At 56.3% G+C, this 24,219-nt stretch overlaps 1 long non-coding RNA gene across 1 annotated transcript; it reads left to right on the forward strand.

Moving 5' to 3' along the window:
- Window positions 1–2,111: 2,111 nt before the first annotated feature.
- On the forward strand, window positions 2,112–24,219 carry LOC123001691 (uncharacterized). Its single transcript, XR_006410865.3, has 3 exons — window positions 2,112–2,346; window positions 14,452–14,575; window positions 17,163–24,219. It is a non-coding gene; the product is annotated as an uncharacterized LOC123001691 (long non-coding RNA).

Here is a 24,219-nt window from a genome sequence, read left to right on the forward strand (position 1 = left end):
CCTTTCCCGTCCACGATCTTCCCTGTCCAGGGACGGGCTTCTGATTGGGTCCCATGTGCTTGGTTCGGGAAAGAAGGGGATGACAGGAAAGGCCCGGCGGGTCTACCGAGAGTTGGGTCTGGCATCATGACCCTTCATAAATAATACCTAACGTCTGCTGAGCGCTGACTCACAAGCTGGCATGGGGCTAGCCCCTTCCTAAGCATGGTCTCATTTCGTCTTTACAGCAGCCCGGGAGGTAGGGACTGTGTCTTGCGCCATTCTACAGAGGAGGAAAGTGAAGTTCACAGATGTGAGATCACTTTCCCAAGCCCGCCCTCAACCACCCCCGCGGGAAGCAGCAGGGGTAGTGCTGAGCACGTCTAAGTCTGATTCCAGAGCCTTCCCCAGGCCTGCAGGTGCCCCTCCCAACCCCCACGGCAACACTGCAAGGCAGGTTTTACCCATTCCACAGAGGAGGAAGGGAGGTTCAGAGCAGCAGTTAGAAAACTGTGCCCAGACCTCCCAACTAGGACGTGGCAAAGATGGGAACAAATGCACAGGCCTCCTGACATGAAGCGAATTCTTTCCTCAGAAGGAACGAGGCAGGGGTGAAGATCTTCCTACCAGATAAGGAGCCTCTGAAGGTCAGGGCTAGCGTCGGGTTCAGTACCCCGCTCCCCTCGGGGACACTCAGCCACCCCACGCAGGGTGGCACAAGGCCCTGTGCTGGAGGGAATCCTGGCCCCGAGGAAGGAGATGGGATGGGGCAGCGGTGCAGGGCAGGGGGCTGGGAGACTGAAGGAGAGTGAGGACAGACATAGCCGGGGGTCAGCCAGCCTGGCCACGGAAGGGAAACTCTGAGCAACACGGGCAGGGACGAGGTGGCCTTGCTTGACACAGGGCACGGCTGGCCACTGTCAGGAGGCCTCCATGGGCCTCAGAGAGGCTGTTCCCATGCTAGGATGGTGGCCGCCGCTCAGAAGACAGCTTTCTCGCCATTCTTCAAGGGCACTGTGGGAGGCCTGGGGACACAGACCCTGTGCGGCGGGGGGTGGGGGTGGGGGGGTGGGGGGTGTCACACTCTCCTAGAAGTGCTAGACAATGAGCAGCTAACCCAATAAATGTATAGAATCAGCACCGTGCGAGGCAAGCAGCAAGGGGAGTGGTAGAGCGTAATGCAGCAGCCGGGGAAACCTCTCCCAGACGTGACTTTTAAGCCGAGACCAGATGCTGGAGAAGGAGCCAGCTATGGGAAACTCTGGGCAGAGCGCACTTCTGGCAGAGAGGACCGCAAGTGCAAAGGCCCGGGCATGAGAAACGCTAAGGAATCTATGGGAAGCATAACGAGAAAGGGGGCATATGGCGAGAGATGGGCATTTCTCACCATTGGGACGGTGGGGAAAGAGAGGCCCGGCAGGAAGAGCCTGGATCCCAGCTCCTACGCCCTCACGGCCTCCTGTGTGACTGGACGGGCCCTTCCACCCTGGGGCCCTGGACCTCCTTTGCACAACGATGGGGTTGGCCTATCTGGGTTCCAGCTTTCTGGAAAGGGGATTTAATTCCTTGTGGTCTCCCATCTCCTGCCATTCCCACCAGACCACTGGACCTCAGGAGCCGGGACTGGTGTCTTCCCCACCGGGGGTTCCCAGAAAATCTCAGAACTCCCTCTCCAGTCCTAGGACACTAGGGTCGGGAAAGAGGAAGGAAATTCTCACACACAGCAAACTCCCAGGGAGTTTGCTCATGTTCCCAGGCTGACAACTGGCAACCCTCACAACTCCGTCCCCCTTCCTCCTCCTCCTCCTCCTCCTCCTCCTCCTCCTCCTCCTCCTCCTCCTCCTCCTCCTCCTCCTCCCCCTGCCTCCCTCTCTCCCCCGGCCCCCCTTCTCAGGCTTAATGACTTCCACATGGGCCTCTGGCAGCTGGAGCCAAGCCTCCCAGCATTGTCTGAAATCTCCAAATTTAGAAGAAATATGAAAATTGTCAACCACTCCTTCCTTAGGGGGTAAAAGCAACATTCGGGACCGGGGGCAGGTCAAGGCAAGGCGGTCACGTGGCAGGCGCTCGGGCCAATGGGGGGCCCCGGGAAGACTCAGTACCCGCCTCACCCCAACACCAGGCTCGCCTCTTCAGCTCATATAAGGTAAAAGGCAGAGGGGCCTCTGTGGCCAAGGAGCAGCAGGCAAGGGGCTAAGGGGAGGGGGGCCCCGTGCCAGCCGTTTAAAAATGCCCCATGGCAGTGAGGGGTGCCAGAGGCCCGGTCAAGTTAGTTGAGAAGCAATGACACCCCCAACAATCCCCTAAATGGGCTGGCCCCCGTATCCAGGCTGCAAGGAGCCACACCTGGACCAGACCCTGGCAGAGGTAAGAACCAGTGGCAGACACGGGGTCTGTGAGTGGGGGGGCATCTCTGGCGTCCTCCCCTGGGGACGCTATAGCCAGGGGTCTGGTCCTTGCTCTCTTGCTAACCTGCTCTGTGCTTCTACCTTTCTGGGCCTCAGTTTCCCCATCTGTACAGGAGCTGGACTGGGTGATCTCTACGTGCCCATCCTGCCCTGACCTGCGGTGCTATTGGCCGGGTGGACTCCTGGTGGCTGTGGTTAAATGGCGGTGGGAGCAGAGGGAGTGGCGGGTGGTAATGTCCTGTCGGCCCCAGCTTCACTGCCATGCCCAAGTCTGGGCCCGTCTCTCTGGCTTCTCCAGAGACACTGCTTCTTCCTTGTTCTGTGAGGTTTGATTTCACAGCTCCAAGAGCCTGGGGCTCCTGGCAAGGAAAACTGTTTTCAAATAATGGTTTCAAGAAGCAAAGCTGGAGGCAAAGCTATGTCAGCTCAGGCTCCAGCAGACAGTCAGAGAGGCAGGAAGGCCAGGGAGCTGGCCGGGGGATGGGGACGTGGGCTCCAGCCCCAGCTCGGCCTCTCGCTGCCTGGCCCTGTGGCCTTGGGCAGGCACCCTACCCTCTCTGGGCCATCTGTACCATGAAACCATTGGACAACATGGTGTCCATGCAGGATGTGGCTTCTTGAGCCCTATTGGAGCCGAAAAGATGGCGGGTGTCGGGATATTCCCGTGGAGTCCCTGAGCTGAGTCTGCCCTTTGACCAGAGGTTTAGAGTCCAGGCAGATGGCTGAAGCCCATGGCAGCTCTCGGAGCTTGAGCCTCAAGTGACAGAAAGGAGCTAAAGGGTCTCTGACTACAGGCTTGGCCAGGGGAGGACCAGCCAGAGCCCACAGCCCTGAGGCCTCAGGATGAGCCTGGCCCCTCTGCAGCCTCTGGTGGGTCTGGATCAGGAGGGGCAGGGACTCAGAGTGGGGGGGAAGATCGAACAGACAGCAGGGGTTTCAGGAGGGGTGACGCGGCGTGGTGGGGGCCTCAGAGGAAGGCAGGCGACGTGGGAGGTAGGGCTGTGCAGGGGTAGAGGCCTGGGAGCAGCACTGGAAGGCATGTAGGCAATATCGTTCTTGTGAATACGCTCTGGTCACATCTAGGGTCCAGAGTGGACACAGTCCTCCAGCACCAGCCCACCCAACACCCTCACCAGCCCCACCCGGATCCCATGAGGCCTGAGGCCATAATGGTCCGAAAGGAGACTCTGGAATCCAACTGCCTGGGTCCAGTTCTGGCTTGTTTACATACCAGAGAAGTGACCCTGGGCAAGTCACTTGCCATCCCTGAGCCTCAGCTTCCTCCTCTATAAAATGGGTCTGGTCTTGGTTCTAATGTCGGTTGGTTATCATGGAGAGTGAGGGACATAGGCACACAAGAGCAGGGTAAATGGGGCTGCTTTTACGTTACCACCAGGCCTTCCTCCACCTGAGGGGCAAACTGACCTCAGCTATGTTTAGAGAGAAGTGGGAATGAGACCCAGACAGGGAGCGCTCAGAGTTGCTAAAGAGAGAACAGGGTCTAGAAAGAGGCAGGAGGCATGAGTTCAAAGGTCAGAGGTTAAGGGGCACAGAGGAAGGATCAGCTTGAGATGCCTAAAAGGCTAGGTGAGGTCTCCTTTCCTGCATTTGTAGCACATTGTGTGGGCAGTGTGTCCCTCGGGGCGGTGTCTGAGCCGCTAGACACGCATCCACTGACAGGGAGTCCTGAGTGGGGCCCCAGAAATCTGCATTTCAAGCTCCCAGGAGAATTTGCACACATGTGGAGTTTTGAGAATGCTGGGCTGCCAAGCAGCCTGGGACCCTCGCAGACACAGCTGAAGCAACTGGGTCCACGAAAAGAGAGCGCTGCTGTAGGTCACACAGAGAGCTGATGACAGGGCTGGAACGGAACCGAAGATAGGAGAACACTTGCGATTGTTACTTTCTGGGCATTTCCAAAGGCCTTTATGTGAATTAATTCACTTAATCATCACAACAACCCTGTAATCATCATAGGTGTAATCATCATAGGTGTAATCACGATCCCCATTGTACAGATGAGGAAACTGAGGTGTAGAGGTTAACTGGCTTGCCTAAGGTCACACTTGTGCCAGCTGCCCCAGTTGCTCTGTCCCCGGGGCTCTCCCTCCCCCTGCCCTGCCCCCCGGCCACTGCACCCCGGAACTTCCTGTAGACCCTCCTACCCTCCAAGACCCTCAGGAATATACATGGAGGATTTCCTGGGAGCCAGGTACCAGGCTGAATGGCCTGTGGTATCATTCGATCCTCCCAGGATTAACAAGAGGCAGGAATCAGCATCGTTCCCTTATCCCTAATTTATTGAGAAGGAAACCACTGGAGTTTACCCAAGGTCATGTGACTAGAACGTGGCAGAGGGGATTTGAACCCAAGTCCAAACAATTTGGAGTCTGCAACTCCAAAAGGTTTGCTCTTAGCCTGCCCATCACGGCCCCTCTGAGAGCAGCGATGAGGAACCCCACTTCAGACAGGAGACGAGGCTAAGGGGGTGACCTCACCAGAACTTGCACCCGAGTGTTCTAGTTAGTGTCAAAGCCACTGCTTTCCCTTCAACCCCGCTGCTGCCCCAGGATGGAAAGGACCTTGCTCGTCGTTGGTTCCTAAGAACCACACTGCAGCTCTTTAAGCAAAATCAGCCCTTACCCAGACTGGCCAGTTGTGGGGAATTGCTGGTACACGTAGCTCTGAGGAATAGAAAGTTCCAGGCCCAGAGTCACCACGGACTCTCGGGGTTGTATCTGATTCCCCACGTGAGCCTGGAGGAGCTAGGGAGATGGTCTCTGAGGTCCTCACCACTGGGCTACGCCTGGGCCCTGCCTCAACTGCAACTTTCCAAGTGAACGGTCCCCAGGGCTCAGGGCCATGGGGTCGTGCAAAGAACCGCGATAAAGGCTTTTCCTGATTGTTGTTACTATGACTACTTTTGTCCATGTCTCCCAGTGCCCAGGAGCCAGAGTTTCTCTGAAACTGGTACCTAGAGAGGGAGATCGCACATGCCTGTCAACTGGACAGGACAGTGCCAGTTTATTTTCCAAGGTGGCCGCACCAGGTTACACTCCTACCAGCTGCATACGAGCAGCCCCCTCCTTGACTTCACTGAAAATTGTCAGATTTCTTGAAGTATGTATGTTAACACGTTTTATTTTGTCTCTATCAAATTTGTATAATAAAGAATGACAGGAGGGCGCCTGGCTGGCCCAGTCAGTAGAGCATGCAACCCTTGATCTCAGGGTCGTGAGTTGAAGCCCCAGGTTGGGCCTAGAGCTTACTAAACTAAAAGGAAGAAACAAAAACGCTGCTCACCACTGTCCACATGGGAATCTCGCAATGTGCCCTGCGTGCACCACGTTGCGGAGCGTGCCGAAGGCCCTGGAGCAGGAGCGGGCACTGCCCTGGCGGCCGCCCCCAGCCCGGCAGTAGGCAAGACGCGCCAAGCGGAGGCCGCCTGCCAGATCAATCTGCAGGAATTCAGGGGAAAGAGCCCTCGGTGGCTGCCATCTCCTGACAGCCTGTCTATTCAGGCCCCACGGGGCTTCACCACTCACGCAAGAGCCCGCAGTGGCGGCCCCCTCCCCGCTTGCAAAAGAGGCTTGTTGGCAGCCATGCTTCTCCACCAGAAACCTTCCGTCCGGGTCAGAACACGCCTTCCTGCACGGCGCAAGTCACCCGTTCTCATGGCCCGTGGGGACCGACTCATCCAGGCCCCTTTGCACTCAGATGAGGAAACCGAGGCCAACCCCGGAGCCAGGGCGCTTTCACAGGAGGGTGAAACTCTGCCCAGGGGAAGAGGGGCCCGGGCTGGCGGGCCAGGGGGCTGCCAGAGAGGGGCTAAGACGCAAGAGGCTGGTGGCTAAAGGTGCCGAGTGGCGGTCAGGTGGCCTGGGTTTGAATTCCAGCTGTTCCTCTAGCACCTGTGACATCAGGCTTGCTAAGAAATTGCGAAGTCTCATCAGGGTATTGAGTTGTCTGGATTGAACGGGTTAAGACTCCTGAGACCCTCAGAACAGGGACTGGCACACAGGAAGTGCTCGACGACAGCTAACTGCTAAAATGTGATAACAGGGGTCCCCCCTCATCCACAGGGGACACGTTTCGAGACCCCCAGCGGACGCCTGAAGCCACAGGTAGTGCTGAGCCCTACGTGTACTATGTTTTTCCCTATCCATGCAAACCGATGACAAGGTTTAATGTATACGTCCCAGTAAGAGGTTAACGATAACTAATAATATAATAGAACAATGATAGCAATCTACTGTGATAGAACTTATGTGAACGTGGTCTCTCTCTCAAAATACTCTCCTGTACTACGCTCATCCCTCCTTGAGATGCTGGGAGACAGGCAAAGTGTCTACGTCATCACGTTGGCACTGTGACATAGCGTTGGGCTACCATTGACTTTCTGAGGCTGCTTCAGAAAGTGGGTCATCTGCTTCTGGATGGCAGTCGACCATGAGTAACTGGAACTTCGGAGAAGCAGGGGGACTGCTATACTAAAGGCAGGCTCTTCGAGAAGCAAGGAGGCACCGTAGTGGGCTCCCACTCTTCTCTCCCCCGGGGGGATAAATGGCCCTTGTCCCCTCAAAAATAACAATTGCCGTATACCAAGTCTTCCCAAGGGCCGGGCCCTTTGCCCAGCACTCTCTGAGGTAAGCACCATCCCCTCTCTGGGGACCCAGAGGCTCAGAGAGGTTTAGTCATATGCCCAAAGTCACAGAGCTTGTAAGAGGCCAAGCCAGAGCTCAAACCCAGGTCTGGCTGACTCCAGAAGCCCTCCACTTACACTCCAGCACCACCCCAGTGAGTCTGTGAGCAAGAGTACTTCCAGTTCCCGCTGGCTGGTCTAAACGGCCCAACTCTTAGCATTTGGAAAGGGGACCATTGGAAGCCCAAAGTCACCTTCTTAATTAAGTGTTGTTATGGCAAGGGGATAGACAGAGCCCTTCCTCCTCACACTTGCTCAAAAATGCAAGCCTCAACCAAACAATCCTCCTTGCCAACGAGCACCCCTTCGTGTGAGCTGAGTACCCTTGGGGGCCCCATCAGTCCTGGGTGCCCCCGACCCAGCAGAGCCCATCAGAGATTTGAGGAGGGGGCAGTGAGCTAGACCAAGGCTGGAAGAAGCAGCCTCACCCCGGCTCCTTGTCAAGTGCCCATAACAGCCACAAGCCCAAGTCCCTCCTGAATGGCCCTCTTCTGCCTCAGGCCATGCTGCAAGGGAGACAGAAAAGCCCCAAACTGGGAAATACACTGGATCCTGTGAGCTTAACAGGGACACCGCTCAGCTGCCACTAGCTTCCACCCCATACCCTCCTCCTCCTCATTCGGGCAAACAGGGATGGAGGCAAAGGGTCCAGAGGGAGGCTGCCATCTCAGGATGGCATCCATAGTGCCCATGACACCGCCCCAGCTGGTCTACCAGGCTCGAAGGCCACTAGCCAGCCCACCTGGAGACTGCCAGGTCTCAAGCATGTGACCCAACAACCCCATTGAGCCCAAGGGTGTCGGCTGAGATAAGCTGGAACAAGATGGGAAGAAAGGGAAAGACTCAGGCTAAGACTCTGACCCCAGCTCTGTAGCCAACACGCTTGGGTAAGTTCCACTGTCCCTGTGGGCCCTTTGGGCTGTGATGGTCCATGATTTGGGATGGAAGGGAGATAGCTCAGGTCATCCCGTATGGTGGTGGCTGCCCGGACTCTCGGGGAGAGAAAATCTGGGGTAGAGGTGGTCAGAGCAGCAGGGGCAAGTTTTGGATAGACAGAGAAGAAAGCAGAAGGCTCTCTCGGTGGAGAGTTCTGCGTACGAAGGTATGGAGGCAGGACTAGAAGGACACTTTCAGAACAGCAAACAAGCCCGTTTGGCTGGAACAGAGAGTAGGCCTAACAGCTTGGTGAGATCTGAGGCTGGCAAAGTGGGGAAGGTTTGGTCATGGAGTGGCTTGAACAGCCTGAAACCAAAGCCCCATGGAGTGGTAGGAGTCCTTCTTGGTACCCGGCTCTGGGAGGGGGTCCCTGTCTTTTCTTAGCCTGTTTGACTCCTCGACTCCATACCACCAGGCCGAAAGCCCCAGTGCAGGCAAGAGACCTGGGGATTTGGACATTGGTGATTCTGAGATGTCTAATCATGGGACAGGAGACCTCAGAGTGGGGTCAGCAGGGGTAGGAAGGCCAAGGGCTGTAGTCACCGTCTGTAAACCTTGAAAGAGTTTTCTAGGGAACAGGAACGTATCCCTTCCAGCCCTCAAGGACAGAGCACGCAGCTCCAGAGAGGCCGATGTCAGTGGGATATTAGGAAGGAGTGAGTCCCCAATAGCCTGTCCAAAGAGAGATGAGGTGATTGGGAAGCAGTGAGCTCCCCATCACCAGAGGTATGCAAGCTTAGCACAGACACTGTGGAGAGAAATCAAACGTTAGAGGAGTTTGGGCCTCACGGCCTTTCCCACCACCAGCCTGGCTCTTCACATCACAGCCCTAGCTGCCTTGGGACAATCCTGCGGGACTGAGCTCCCCTGCCGCCTGGATGTCAAATTCCCAGCTAGGCATGACATCAGTTCTGCCCTGACTTCACAAGGGCCCTCGAGGGACCCTCCTCCCTCCCACTTCCTTTCACCCCACTGCTGTTTTTTGCCCTTCCCAGGGAGCGCCAGGACTGACCAGGGAGACCTGGAGCCTGGTTATAAGACTAGGTCCCCAGGGAACACTCAGCCGATGGCCTTCCACCCCGGCAGGAATGAGACAGAGGGGGCCAGGGTCCCTGGGAGCTCTGTTCACACGCCCCAGAGTCTACATGGAAATTCCAGGAGGGTCACAGGGAAGCTTCCAATTTAGAACAAGATGCTTTATTTTTGTTCCCCCTTTCTTTCCTGGCCCTCCTCTCCCCCAGCAGTGGGTGGGGGTGTCGCAGGAGGCTGGAAGAGGAAAGCAAGCCTCCTCTGTGGGCTGAGTCACAGAAAGAATGAGTGTGGAGAGATGAGGTGTGGGCAGAAGGGAGGGGGAACCACACAGGGGCTGAGGAGGTAGACGGCCATGTGGGAAAGAGGAGAGGGAAGGGCAGAGTCCAGGGGTCAGCCAGGCCTGGGCTGTGTCCTGGGCAGTGAGCATGAGACGCTCCCGGACCCTCATGACCAGAGCTCTGTGAGCTATGGATTCAGGCTGGGGTCAGAGAATCAGCCCAGGTTCTCAGAATAGACAGAAGATCTCAGGATTAGGGCTCCCAGGGACCTTGGGCACAGGGTCCCCACCTCAATGCATGATAAAGCTACGGAGCAGTACCTGACCCATCTCATTCACCCTGGTGATCCTGGCAGATGCTTAGTAATCATTCCTGATGTTGAATTTTAAACTCATTGAGTCATAATCCTGTTAGAGCTAAAAGGGACCTCCAAGAGCATCAGGCCCCCTCCTCATGTTATAGAGGCAAAACCTGGAGGCCAACGGCAGGGAGGGACTGCCAGAGTGGCTGCCCAGCCCTGGGCATCCTTCTTTTGGCCTCTTCCCTGCCTCTATCCAGAGATGGAAACTATGGTATGGTCCTTGAAGCCAAGGGAAGGGGACAGTGGAGAGGCAGGTGCCCCGCCGGGACTTAACTATCTCCAAGAAGGAGTCAAAAGATGGTGGTGTGTTTTGAGTTCTGGCTGCCCTGCCCAGGAAGGCCCTTTCCCTGGTCGGAGAGAATCCCCCAGATTGCTGGCTGCTGCAGACGGGAGGCCTCCTGCCGAGGAAAGAGCCCAAGGCTGGGAGGAGAAGCCCTTGGTTCTATTCTTGGCTCTGCCCCAACCCTTCGCATAACCTTGAGCATGACCATGAGCATGAGGCCTTTTCTAGCCTCAGTGTGTCCGGTGAGGGGGCCCCAGTCAGCTTAAACAGTCAGAGGATCCATCCACGATCTGCCTCTGTCTCCTGTGAGGCCTGGTCTCTCTCTGCCTTGGTCCATCTGAGCTTTGGCCTCAGCACAGGAAGTGGGCCAGGCCCAGGAAGGCACCAGTCGTCTGCAGGTTCCCCTCTGCCTGGGGGCTGCACATTCTGCGCCCGAGCTCTGCCATCCAGCCTTGGAATTCCCAGAGAGGCAAAAAAGCGAAGAAGGACTTTAAGATTACCCCAGTGAGGGGATCTGAGACCAGAGAGGTTCAGCAGATCGCTCAAGGTCGCACAGCAAAACGGGGAAGTGGGTCTTGGGTCTCCTGATGCCCAGACCAGGGCTCTCTCCACTAACCACCGCCCTTTAGAATAACGGGCAAGGAAGCCATCCCCACGTAGGCCTGGGACCTATTTACCTTGACACCTCAAATGTCCACACAGGGAACCTACAGTCTCTTCCCCTCTCTCTGGGATACAGTTTCTTCTCAAAACAGGGAGATGGGGTGGACCAGATGTCTCTGTAAGCCCTTCCACCCCCATCCTGGCTCCGCCAGGACCCCAGAGCTCTCCAGCGTGGTCACCTCAGCCCTTGCTTCACAGAGGACGGAGCTACCCAGGCCAGAACATCCCACCAAATCAACCCCCCCCCCCCACACACACACACTGTCCCACTCCAGACCCCAGGGCTGGGCTTTGTCCAGAACTACAGGCTCTGGCCCAGCTCCCCCTCTGAGGATCTGAATTATTCTTACCATAAAAGGGCAAGCGTGCCTCTCTCCCGTCCCTGCTGCCAGCCCCGCTGGGGGAAAGGCTGAGCTATTTTTAGAAAACTCAAGGGTTTGCTCCTGAACTCAAGATGGAGTTTGTCTGAGCCTGCAGCCCGGGCGCCCCTTCCCCATCTCCCTCGCCCACCTTCTCTCCCTCTTCCCCCCTCCTCACCCCTCACTTCCTCTTCCTCTTCCCTCACTTTCTTCCCCTCCCTGCCTCTCTCCCTCTTGCCTTCACTCTCGGTCAGTGTCTCCTCCTTTGTTCTCCCTCTCTCCTCTCTCTTCCTCCCCCTCACTTCGCTCTTCTCCCCAGTCTCAGAGCCAGCTCCCCTCCCCCAATTCCCTCCTTCAGATCTTGCTTTGGGAGGATGGAGAAAGTAACACAGCTGCACCCCCATCCCCTTCTTAAACACTATTTACAACATAAATTCCAAACATCCGCCATCTGGTTCTAGGAAGGGCCAAAAGATATTTAGAAAAGGAAGTCATGATTATTCCATCTTCAAAGCCAAAGGAACTTAAAGGCCCCCTCTCTCCCGCCTTCCTCCCAGGGCCTCTTTGCTAAGATCTAACAGATTAGGATCCCTCAGTGAGTGGAAAGGGTCAGTCCTGGCTGGGCCTCGGACCGCATCACTTTGCATTGGTGGCTTCTCTTCTCCGCACCTCAGTTTCCCTATCTGAGCAACGGGTGCATGACTAGAATGCTTCCGGCACTAATGTCCCGAGACTTTGAGTCCGGCTGCAGAAAATCCAGCTGGTTCACGTCCCTGGGGCCTGCTAGGGGCTGAGCAGTACAGTGGGATGGGGGAAAGGGACTGAGAGGCAGCTGGAGGTGCCCCAACCTCACCCCTTGATGCTCCTTCTCCTCGTTCCATGGAGATCCATGCAGACCTTCCTTCACACTGACACGAACACCGAAGGGATGGCCTGGGGTCAAGCCATCTCCCCTATCTATCTGTCCATGGAGTCCAGACCCCTCCCCACCACATCACAGTGAGGCCCAGAGACCCAAGGCATTTGTCTACAATCACACAGCTTGTCTACAGGTGACCTGGTGTCTAGCCTGCTGCTCTGTCCATCCAACACATTCCAGAAGAAGCCAGCATTTATATTATCCAAAAAAGCATCACTCAGTCTCAGCAAACTGGGACCTGGAGGTCCCAGCTCTTTGCAAAGTGGACAGGACAGAAGGGAGAACTAATCCCTTTATCATGTTCCTTTGTGCTTTTTTTAAGCAGACAGCATGCAAGGGAGAAATACTGTGGACAAGAGGCATGATAACAACCAAAACGAGAAGTCTCCCTGCTTCTGAAGACATGCGGCCTTGCCAGGGCCCACACACTTACGCTTAACACTGAAAGATGCTTTCTCTGCTCACAACCGCCTTCCCATAAAAACGAACACAGGCCTGACAAAATGCCATGAGACACTGACCCAGGTTGTCACTCTGCCAAAATGGGGCCAGGAATAGTCCGGTCTCACAGGGGAGCTGTGGAAATGCGTGTTGGGCTGCCTGAAGCCAATCCTGAGCCTGACACTCACAGGCTGCCTGACCTTGAGGGAGTGCTGTAACCTCTGGGAGCCTCAGTTTCTTCATCTGTAAAATGGGAATGACAATGGTAGCTAACTCCTAAGTGATTGTGAGAAAGCCTCTGTATGAGAAAGTACTTGGCATGTGTGAAGCACATTGAAAGCTATTGTTATGATTACAGCATGTCCCAGTGTAAGTCACTACGTGGTGGCTATTGTCACTGTCACTGCGTGTCCCTGTTTGTGTTCTCACTGGAAGGTCAGGGTGTAGGAGAGGCATGGGGAATCTTTTGCTCCCCCTCCTGGAGCCTGAGCACCTCCAGGCAGGCCTGGTCTTCTGGGCCGGGCAGGTGGGGGGCCCTCTCCTCTCCCTGTCCTCCCTTTTTCCTCCATTACTCTCCATGCAGCCTCGAACTGCATTCCCAGGGCTGGCTCAAAAGTCCCCAGCAGCAGCCTTCCCTGGGGAGGAAGTAGGGAGCGTGTGAGGCTAGTGAACTCAGCTGGGGTGTCAAGGGGGTGGAAGGGCGTCCTGGGAACAGAGGCCCAGAGAAGCCACGTAACAGAGGGGCCATGGAACGGGGCCCCACACGGTAGCTCCCACCCCAGCTTCCACATCTCTGGATGCCTCTCTGGACCTTTGCCCTCATCCTCCTGCTTCCCTTTCTCGCATGCCGATGCCTCGCTGTGGGTCCAGCTGTGGGCTCATAATGGAAATCACAGCCATTTATGTGGGCTCACTACGTGCCACCAACTGACCTTGCACTTGACTTTGACTTCAGCTGACCTTCACAGACAAGCTGAGGCCGGGGACCAAGTTCAGAGAGGTGAAGCCACCAGCTCTCCATCACACAGCCAGAAAGAGCTGGGGGTGAGATTCAGTGCAGGCCTCCCTGGCTCCGGGGCCAGTGTTCTCTGTTCTTTGCAAATGTATGGTGGAAACCCCAGGACCCTGGAGCCCAAGAAGAGCACAGGCTATAGGACATGCACACGCACGAGCGAGCCAGGGAAGGGGAGCTGAGGGCGGGGAGGCCTGTCCAGAGAGAACCGACCGTGGGCATGCGCTCATGTGCCTGCAGGGAGCCCCGACCTCAGCCCTCTCCCACTGCCGTGCCATCTGGCTCGCAGATGTGGCCCATTCCCAGGCCCTCGTGTTCCCTGGAAATGAGCAAGGCCAGCAGAGGGCACAGAGGCTTTTGCAATGACCCCAACGATGTGAGCTTCGTTTCGGGGTCATGCAGCCGGCCCGCCACTCTGGCTCAGGAGACAGCTGGATGGAGCATGAGCAGCCCTGGGGTCAAGTTCGCCTCGGGTTTCTGCCAGGGGACCATGAGCCTGGGCGCATCGCAGAGCCACTCAGTTAAGCAGGGACATTAGTCCTACCTCTGGCAGTGGTTGTGAGCGTACTTTCAGTTATGGAAGGAAGCCCTTCGTAGGGTGAAAGCCTCGTGCAGCTGGAAGCCGTCACAGGTGGCCCCAGGGCCATCCCTTCGGCCTTGGCCACCGTGTTCACTGAAAGTTTTGACCTGCCCCTAACCGGCTCCTTTCTGATATATGAAGCGGAAGGTGGAGCCATTCGTCAGCGGGACCTCTGGAAAGCTTCCTTCCAGACCCCTTCTTCCACGATGGGCCTTAGTGTGCTGGGCAGGGCAGGGAAAGCGGCCCCGGGGAACTGCTTGCTACTCAGAAGGCTCCCTTTGAAAGCCAGGCAGGCAAAACAGTGCAGTGGCTGCCTTGGGCCCAAGGAGCAGGCTCTTTAGGGCCTGGAAGATCCCAGCAGTCTCAGCCTGAGGCTTCTGAGGACCCCGCAGGAGGCCAGGCCCATCCTCAGGCTCTCGGAGCCTCCCTGGAAGCCAGGGTTCTGGCCACAGAGCCCCCCAGCATGCTTCTGAGAGGTGGTATCTCTGTTTCTTGCAGGCAAGGGTGCCGGCTGGTGGGAGCCACTCCTATGACCCTGACACTGGAGGAACAAGCACTCCAGAGAGGGCCCTCCTGAGGACCAGAGAGGAGGCCAGGCAGCAGGGGCCCTGAGAACAGAGCCGTGAGTGCCTCCCTCACCCCCACCTGGCTCCACAACCCCTCCACAGCCCGACCCCTGCCACTGGAGGCTCAGGCAGGAGCCCTGCGCCTCAGGACGCACTCCCCATCCCAACCCTCAGAAGGACCGAGAAACCAGGTCTTGGGCATGGGAGGAGTTGAAGTAAGGCCCCTGCTGATGGGGGGGGGGGGTGCGGGCAATTCGGGGCAGCTAGGTGTGGGTTGTAAGTGGAAAGAAGTGGAGTCGAAGAAGGGAAAACCAGCCTGGAGGCAAAAATCCACCCCACCCCAGGCTCCCTATAAGCTAGCAAGGCAAAGCCTGTGTGCTACAGAGAATAACAGATTTGGGGGAACACATGGAGAATGACAGCAATCTTTCCTGGGAAGGAGTAGACAGGGTCAGGCTCTAGGAACAGGCTGCACCTGGGGTTGGTAAGCCTTGTGATGACAGAACCAGCTCCGGGGGCTTAGAAATGGTCTGGGAGCTCAGGTGTGGGCCTGGGATGTGCCGCGCTTGGGCACACAGTGGGGCTCAAGAAACCGTAGCAGGTTTCCCCCCATCCGTCACTTTCTTCTTTTTTTTTTTTTTTTTAAAGATTTTATTTATTTATTTAACACAGATAGAGACAGCCAGCAAGAGAGGGAACACAAGCAGGGGGAGTGGGAGAGGAAGAAGCAGGCTCATAGCGGAGGAGCCTGATGTGGGGCTCGATCCCACAACACTGGGATCACGCCCTGAGCCGAAGGCAGACGCTTTAACCGCTATGCCACCCAGGCGCCCCGACAGTCACTTTCTTCTACACTTGCCAGTTCCAGTTCCCTGTGTGTGGAGCAGGCAGGGTGAGGTATAGGCTCCATAAGACAGGTAGAGAAACTGAGGCACAAGGAAGTGAAGGAACTCACTCTCACAGACAGTCGCGGCACAGGGTTCTGGCACTAGATCTCATAAGGGTGGGAAGAGTAGACGAGGGTCTGATGGTGGGAGGAGGACGCAGGGCTCTGGCAAGAAGCTGACACTCCAGGACAGGTGACGAGGCCCAGGCCTGGCTTACATAATGCAGCACACCTGTTCACCCCTGCATGGCCCACACGTGCGAGCAAACGTGTGCTCCCGCACAGCGCGCACACCCGGCCGGAGCTCGCTAGCCAATGAGCCTCCGAGCCTGGGTCTAACACAAATTGGATTAGGAGGGCTGCAGGCACCTTGTGTCCCCCCTCCCCCCACACCGTCCAGCTCCGACACTGAGCAGGCCCACAGAGCTGCCAGCTGCGGTCTCTCGGCCACGCTAACAGTCCGTCCTCAGCCCCGGAGACCTGCCCCCGGGCCCCAGGAAGAGAGCCGGGCGTCTGAGAGGATGCCAGGATGATGGACGGGCTAGCTCAAGAGCACACAGGATGCCGGCGCTTGTGCGAGGCTCCTTTCTGAGCTGTTCCCAGCAACTCGCCCCCACCTCCCCTCCCGCAGCCTCTCCCACGATCGCTGCCGCCAGGGCCCAGAGCCCAGGCCCCGAGCAGATCCGCCCTCGTCCCTCAGTCCCACAGCTGGGCAAGCGAGAACTGCTCAGCTTGGGAGACAACGGCCTGGGGACGAGACACAAGCAGGCATCACACAGGGAAGAGGAACTTAGGAACAGAGAGACAATGCCAATTATAAAAGTGACAGCTCCATGCTTTCTCATCCATTGCTTTGCACAATCCGTAGAGTGGGCCTGGGAGTTGGGAAATGAGGCCCATAGCACAGATGGGACTACGGCAGTTTGCTATTGAGTGATTCCACAACTTCCCTTCCCTGAATCCCGAGTCTGCTCCAGCCCTGTGTGGGGTGCTGGGAGCACCTACACAGGACACCTCCTTGGGCACTGGGCACTGGGCACTGGGGCCCCCCTGGTCTTCTGGGGAGCAGTGCCGTAGACGCCTTTTCCATATGGCACACGTGAGCGGCTGAATAGTATCCCCGAGAGCAGCCTCAGCAATCAGCCCCTCAGAACACAGACCCCGAAGTCGGCCCTGAGTTCAAACCCTGCCCTGCTCCCTTTCTAGCTGGAGAGCTGTGGTCCAGCGGGCCTCCCCAAGCCTGTTTTCCCTTCTACGAAATGGAGGTACAAAAGCTCCCCTTTTGTGGGGTTGACTGTGAGGATTAATGACTATTTTCCAAACCCCCATTTGACACGGGGAGAAACAGAGGCGAGAGAGGGAAAGGGCTCGGCCAAGGTCACACAGTGAGTTAGGGAGGAAGTCGGGACCAGGTGGAGACCCCCCCCCGCCCCTCCCCCCAGTACAGATCCTCCCCACTGACTCCACCCCAAGTAGCCCAGAGGCCATGTCAGGCGGCCAGCCTATACAGGCGACTCTGGGGACATGTCCTGGGACCCACTCTCCACCTTCAGCCCTGCCCCGGCCTCTGCAGCACCAGAGTCCCAGGTGAGCAGCAGTGGCCCCCAGCCCTCAGTGGTGGTGGAGGGTGGGGGAGCGCAGTGACGGGCTCCCAGCCCAGAGCGGCCTGGCCATATAAGGGAAGGAGCCAGGGAGGCCTCCTCACTCAGGCCTGGCGAGAAAACCCAGACAGCCACTGTTTATTTTCTCCTTCCCAGCCTCCCGGAGCTTCCCAGGAAGACAGAGGTTCCCCCCGGCTGGGCTCCGCAATATTTCCTGAAGACAGTGGGGTGCAGGGAGGGGAAATTGGCCCATTCTCTGGGAGCAACCCCCCAGACCGCCACCAGCCAGCACCAGGTAAGAATCTGCCCTATAGGAGTCCAAGGCCACCTGTTCAACCATCTCCTTTGACAGAGGGGAAATGGAGCCACAGAGAGGGGGAGCACCTGGGAGAAGGGACCACACCAGCTGGTGATAGAACTTGGGGCTCCCAAGTGACCCCCTGTCTCCCGACTGGGGTCCAAGAGTAAGAAGGAGCTTCTCGTGGGGCAAGGGAGTGCTACTGAACCCCTTCTCATTTGAAGGAAACCAGAGGTCAGGGCCAGCACTGTCTCCCTGCTGGGCAAGTAAGAAAAACTCAAGGGAAGAGTTCCCAGAGCCAGAGAGCCAAGAGGACACCCTTCCTGCATCTCTGCCCCTCCTTCCAGACCACCCCCTCCTCCTCCAGGAAGCCCTCCCAGCTTCCCCCTGGGATGGGAACCTCTTTGTCCTCTAAGACCTTGGCAGTCGTTTCTCAGGCTCTCTCTTGTGCCACTTGGGTCTGCCCCCTATTTACCTTGCCAGGGACGTTTTCCTTCCATCTCAGCCTGTCCTCCAGGGCAAGGATCCAGTCAGGTTCAGTCCCACCTCCCCTTGGCAGGTAGAAGACCCCTCGGTTTGCAGAATGTTCAGGTGAAATGATTAGACCCTGTCCCAAACCCAGAGGATTGGTAAAGTGGCTGGGGGAGGGGACACTCAGCACAGAGGTTAAAAGGAGGGCGCCAGGGGCCGACTGTTCTGAGGTAGGAAACCAACTTAGCTCCAACTCCATGGCCTTGGAAAATTCCCTTCCCACAGAGCCTTGGGGACACGAGAGGATTAGCATAACTAAAACAGTCAATAAATGACTGTTCTTATGACAGTCGGCATCACTGGATTTTTCTAGATACTAGGGAACAGAACGGCACAGCGTATAGCCAGAGGAGAGGGAGGCAAATAGGTTCCCCGGTCAAAGGCTGCTCTTCAAGGCCCTGTCCCTGCGTCAGAGTTTCTCCCACAGGAACGTGGGACTGCCTCCCATCTACTTTCCATCTCCATCCCCGGGAGAGGCACCACTTTTCCAATAAGATTTGGAGCCCAGAGGGGTGTGCTGAAAACAGCCCTCAACTCCCCTGCTTCAAGCCGGGCTGTGCCGGTGGAATCATCTCCTCCCATCTGGGTCCTCCACATGCAGGTGACAACATTGCCCTGCGGCCTCCTGAGCTGCACTGAAGGTTAGATGCCACGGGGCGCCGTTTCCCGAACCGTGGCCACTCAGATACCCCCTCTTGTGCTTCTCCCCTAATCTGCAAACAGTCCCAGTATCTCTACATTGAAGATGAGTCATTGCTACATTTGTACTGTCTGTGAAAACCCGTAACACTGCCCATCACGAGGAAATGAGGGTAAGAAGAAACGGAGCGAAAACGGAGCAGTGTTAATACACTTTCCCCTGGTCCTGGCTTGCAAGGCCCTGGGCCTGAGGCCAGAGAGAAGGAAGCAGGAGCTAGCAAAGTGTGGGAGACAGGAGAGCACCAGGCTTTCTCCCCTGTGGTAAACAGCACGCGGACAGGGAGTGACTCGGTCACTGTCTTCCACAGGCAGTGAGTACTGAGGCCCCTGTAGGCCACAGAGCTGCTCCCTGCTCCAAAGGTGGTCTGGGGAAGGCTTCGGAGACAGTTGTGCACCAAGGAATGCAGGAGGCTAGCTTTATCAGCCTGGTTCCTGGTCCTGAAAGTTGACTTTGTTGGGACAACCCCTCACCCCGGCTGCTTACTGAAACCTCCAAGTGGGGCAGGCTGAGCATTTTCTCTCTCTTGTGGGGCTGGTGGGGGTGGGCCATCCGAGAGTGGAGCAGACAGGCTGTGGGCTGTCCAGGACCCCCAAGGTGGGTCCCGACATTGGAATCCTTCCCCAGCCAAATGCAGTTTGGACAGAGTTCCTGCAGGAGAATTCCACAGGCATTTCTTTGGCTGGGAACACCGCTGGAGGGGGCTGTCCCATGCAGGAAGCTACGGGGACTGACCTGCCCCAAGTGGCACACCTGAGAGAGACACTCTTCGGATCAGGGCCAGATTTCGGATTTCTTTTTTCTTTCTTTTTTTTTTTTTTTTAAGATTTTATTTATTTATTTGACAGAGAGAGACAGCCAGCGAGAGAGGGAACACTAGCAGGGGGAGTGGGAGAGGAAGAAGCAGGCTCCCAGTGGAGGAGCCTGATGTGGGGCTCGATCCCATAACGCAGGGATCACGCCCTGAGCTGAAGGCAGACGCTTAACGACTGAGCCACCCAGGTGCCCCAGATTTCGGATTTCTGAGAGAGGCATAAGAGACACTTCTTTTTAAGGAGGTTTTTGTTTTGTTTTGTTTTGTTTTGTTTTGTTTTGTTTGCTTTCTTCCAGCCCTAAGGACAGGCTATCTACCCCCCTCCCCTTAGGCCTTCAGATATCTCTGAAAGTATCTGCCATCCATTTCAAGGCCCCCCGCAGGAGACATCCAGCAAAGCAGGAAGGTCCTCCGAGGGCGCCCTGAGAACTTGGCGGGGCGGGAGGGGCAGGAGGAGCTCTGCCTGCTTGCTCAGAGAGCTTCCCACCCAAGCCAGGTCTCAAGAGGAAAATGAATTATCTACACGGGTCATTCAATCACCCACCAAATGGCATTCCCTGGAGCCCATCGCCATGTACGGAGGCCTCGGCAAGGCCCAAGGACACCCCCAAATTAACAAATGTAGGCACCCTCTCCAGGGAACTGCATACTAGCCCAGTCAGACCCAGATGCAAATAGCTCTGACACTGGAGAGAATGAGACTGAGGAAAATAATTCAGCCGTTGGAGCAATGCTTATAGAGCGGCTACACTGCCGGAAGCTGCTTTCAGGGGTGAGCACAGCCAGCCGGGTCCCTTCCCTCACGGATGGGCCGTGCAGCTCACAGATGTGGTGCAGGATTAGAAAGAGGGCACAGCATGCGTGAGGACGTGGACCGGGGTGTCATCGTGTCTGAGGAAGTCGAGGAGCTTCCCAGAAAAGGTGGCCTTCTGAGTGGGCACCAAGCCCACCAAGAGGAGCCGGTTAGGGGGCGTGAGGGGGAGCAGCTCAGCCCCCGAGAACCCAGAAGTGGTGGGCACAGGAGAAGAGGGAGACGCATCATGGTTTTTGGTGAGGGTTTCAGAAATGAGCTGGAAGGAGGGGAGCACTTTCAGGATCTTATGCATGGAAGAGATATGACCATATTTACATTTGGAAAATCACTCTGGAAGGATGTCTGGGAAGGATGGACGGGAAGTCGGGGGTGTGGGGGGTGGAGTGGAAGCAGGGACACCAGGTAGGAGGCCAAGGCTAACGTGTGATGGTGTAAACTATCGAGTACCATGAACGTGCTGTTTGGCTCGAGCATACAGAGCACGAAGGGGGCACAGGGTCCCCATATCGGATGAGTCCATTTATTGGAATGTCTAGGATTGGCCGCTCTCGAGACAGAAGGCGGTCCGCCCAGAGCGGGGTGCATGGGAGATGGGAGGGGCTGAGCGATAAGAGGGCCCTCCCCGGGGTGACGAAGTGTTCTAAAATTGATCGCGACAGTGCTTGTTCAACTCGGTGAAAGGATTAAAAACCATTTCGTGGTACACTTTAAGTGAGGGGGGGATCCCATCTCCATAAGGCTGGTTTTTAACAGAAGAGCAGGACAGGCAGGTGGAGGGTGGGTCGCAGAGGGCCGGGGGGCCAGGCGGGGCCGGGAGGGAGGCACAGCGGGGCCGTTGGAGCAGTCTGGGGGGGACGGCCGCGCGGGGGGGGCCGCGGCACGCTGACACCCGCTCTCCTGCCTCGGGTGGAACGGGGCAGCAGCTCCGCCGCGCCCTGTCTCCCAGCCTGAGGTGCAGTGCTGCATCTCTGGTCAGCTGGGAGTCTGAGATGAAGCACTGTAGCTCAGGAAGGGGGAAGCTCTTCTGCAGCCCCCCCCCCCCCCGCATGCGGCCTGGACGCGGTAAGTGGTGGCGGGGACTCGGGGACACCGGGAAGGACGGGAGCCTTTCCAGTCTCCGTGGGGCCGGCTGCTAGTGCCGAGGCAGCGTCTGGACTCAAGTCCTACCCGTGCCACGATCGGCTTCATGCTTCTGGCCGAATCCTGACTCCTCCGTGCACCCTGGTTGGCCCATCTGTAACTGAGGTGTCGGGCATTCGGTGGCGGCCGGTACCGGACACCCTGCCCCTGCTTTCTCTTTCTGAGCCCATGGCGGACGCTGCCCATCAGTCAGGCCATGCTTTCTTGAAGAGTTCAGATGCACCTTCGGATCCCTTCTCAACACTAAGTCCTGGAGTGCTACTGTTAATGATTCAGAGCTGAAACCCCACCGTCATTTGTGGATTGGATAATTCCTAAAAAGCCCTTGCATCCCTAAGGACAAAAGTCCTGAACTTTGAGTTAGGCTCCTCGTGCATTGGGTGCCTAACCTTGGCTCCAGGCTACTGCCTGAACCAATCCAGGCATGACACAAATGTCCGGCCTCAGAGGCTTCAGGCAAGCAAGAAATAGCAGAGAATCACCGGCTAAGCACAGTCTTCTTTAACGTCCCGACAAGCTTGGAAGGTGGCCAGTGTTCTTGACCCATTTTACAGATGGGAAGACTGAGGCTCAGTTAAACAATTCCCCCACAGCCAAGCAATGGTTGTGTCAGCCAGGATTGTAGTCTAATCAGTCTCCTTTCGGGTTTGTGATCTCACCCAGTCCAGGGCATGTGATTTTAGAACCGGGGGGTGGGGGAGCAGGAGGAGAGTATAGTAAATAAATCTGGTCTTCTCCTTTCATCTTGGGTCACTTTTCACAAAGACAGACGTAGAGAGTTTCCACTAATCCCACGGACTACCTTACTCCTATCCCTCCTCCCAGTCTGTATCTGTCGCACCTTATCCGGGAAGTCCTCTTCTCTCCCACTTGACAGTTGAGGAAAGCTGAGGCTACGGGGCTTGCTGGCGATCCCCAGGGAGGAAGTTGCCTTGAAGCAGATCTGCCCAGGGTTTAGACTCAAACCCTCCCTCTGGCTGGAGACTCAGGAACACACACAGCCCCAGCCGTCACGGGGGCGGGGGGCGCTGGGATGCCACCAGATGGTTTCTGGTCAACAACGCGGCCTTTGACTACAGGAAAGGTACTTTCCAGGGCACTTGAAGTTCCAGTCACTGCTCCTGCTGGAGCAATCAGCCAGTTCTGCGATCCGTGGCGTCCACACTGACTCCTGCAGACGGGGCTGGATGCCGAAGAAGACTCTCGCCAGTCCTTAGGGACGTGGCAGGGCCTTGGTGCTGAACGCCCCTCTCTCACCTTGTCCTCACGGTCCAGTTTTCCCAGGAATCCCTTAGATGCTAAGATGGGGATTCCTGGAAATACTGTTCTTGAGGTCATGGTTTAGCGGCTGGACTCACCTCCCCCCCACCCAGAGCTGTCCCCGTGGGACCTCAGCTCACGCTCAGGATGAGGCCCAAGTAGAAGGCCATGCGCTGGAGGTAAGAGGGCTTGCACACGGGGTTCTTGACCTTGAAGCTGCTTTTACTTTCCATTTTGTCCATTTCGTAACGTTCCTATGAGGCTGGACCTGGGAACCTCACCACGGCTGTACTCTTGGGAAATTTGTCCAGGCACTCAGCTGAGGAGTGGTTGAGCCAGGTCACCATAAAGTATGTGCTTCTTCCTGTCCCCACCCCTGCCCCTTACCCTACTTCCTAGCACGCCATGTGGTGTGGGGCACAATATGGTGTCTACATTATTGATAAACTAATAAACGCACATGAGTATACTTTAGTAGTGTATTCAATGAGCTAGGTAAACTAAAAACCATAAGTCTTAGTTCAATTTGCAATGCAACCACAGAAAAATGAAAACTTCTTTCATCAAAGCCCAGAAGACAACAAAAGCTCGGAGCGCCCTCTTGTGGTGGTACCTGCCTCTACTTCCTTCCAGGAGCGCCAGGTCTCTGACACACGCAACACGTGCCCCGACATTCCTTTTGCCCCAATCACCTTGCGTTAGCCCGCCCACCATCTCATTACCTATGATGCCTCCAGCACTTAGAGTTTAGTCCTAAGTCTATAGCCAGCCTGGCTTCGGCCTCAAATTTCTCAGTGTGGTTAGGCTGAGAGGTGAAGTGACCAGCCCAAGGTCACGCAGGCAGCTAAAGGCAGAACTAGATTTGATTCCAAGTTCAGGGGCCTGTGGCAATTCCTCAGCCAAAAGCAAAAACTACAAAAAGAAAGAAAAAGAAGACTCTGTCTGAATAGACACAGGGAATGCTGATGACCCAATGCCACAGACCCAAGGTGGTCCTGCTGCCCTAGAACTTTTGGCAGACTCTTCCTAGTGCTTTTCATGGAGTTGGTAGGGACGGTAGGTGCCATGGCCCCAGAATCCTCACCTGCGGGTCGGTCCCGTACTCCCAGGGACCAGATGGCTCTCACATGGTGCTCCAGCTCTCTTCCTAGCAGACAGTATTGAGGACATTTAAGATGGATGAGATCCCCTCCTCCTCCTATACAGAGTGGAGCCGGCCAGACCACAGAGATAGCTGACTTGCTCCTATTAAATAATAATTAATAATTAATAATAATAATAATAATGGCATCCAATCATTGACTATTTACAATTTGCCAGGCACCGTGCTAGACACTTCCCAGGCGTTGTCTCATTCAGTCCTCACTACAACCCAGTGAGGTAGGTTCTATCATTGTCTCCATTTCACAGATGAGGAAGCCAAGGCTCAGAGAGGTTAAGAGGCTTGCAAGGTCACCCACCTAATAATAAGCTGGGATCACATCAAGTCTGTGTTTATGCTTTTAACCTGCCTTTGCACCCTCCCTCCCGTGGGCCAGGCCTACCGGGCAGGCGGTCTCCCTGGGGCTTCCCCTGGGGAAGAGGGTAAAACAATCCTTCAGTGAGACCCAAGTGGTCCATCCTGTGCTCTGTGATTCTAATAAAGTGCTGGACCTTTGA

Source organism: Ursus arctos, unplaced genomic scaffold, assembly GCF_023065955.2.
Source record: "Ursus arctos isolate Adak ecotype North America unplaced genomic scaffold, UrsArc2.0 scaffold_15, whole genome shotgun sequence".
Classification (NCBI taxonomy): domain Eukaryota; kingdom Metazoa; phylum Chordata; class Mammalia; order Carnivora; family Ursidae; genus Ursus; species Ursus arctos.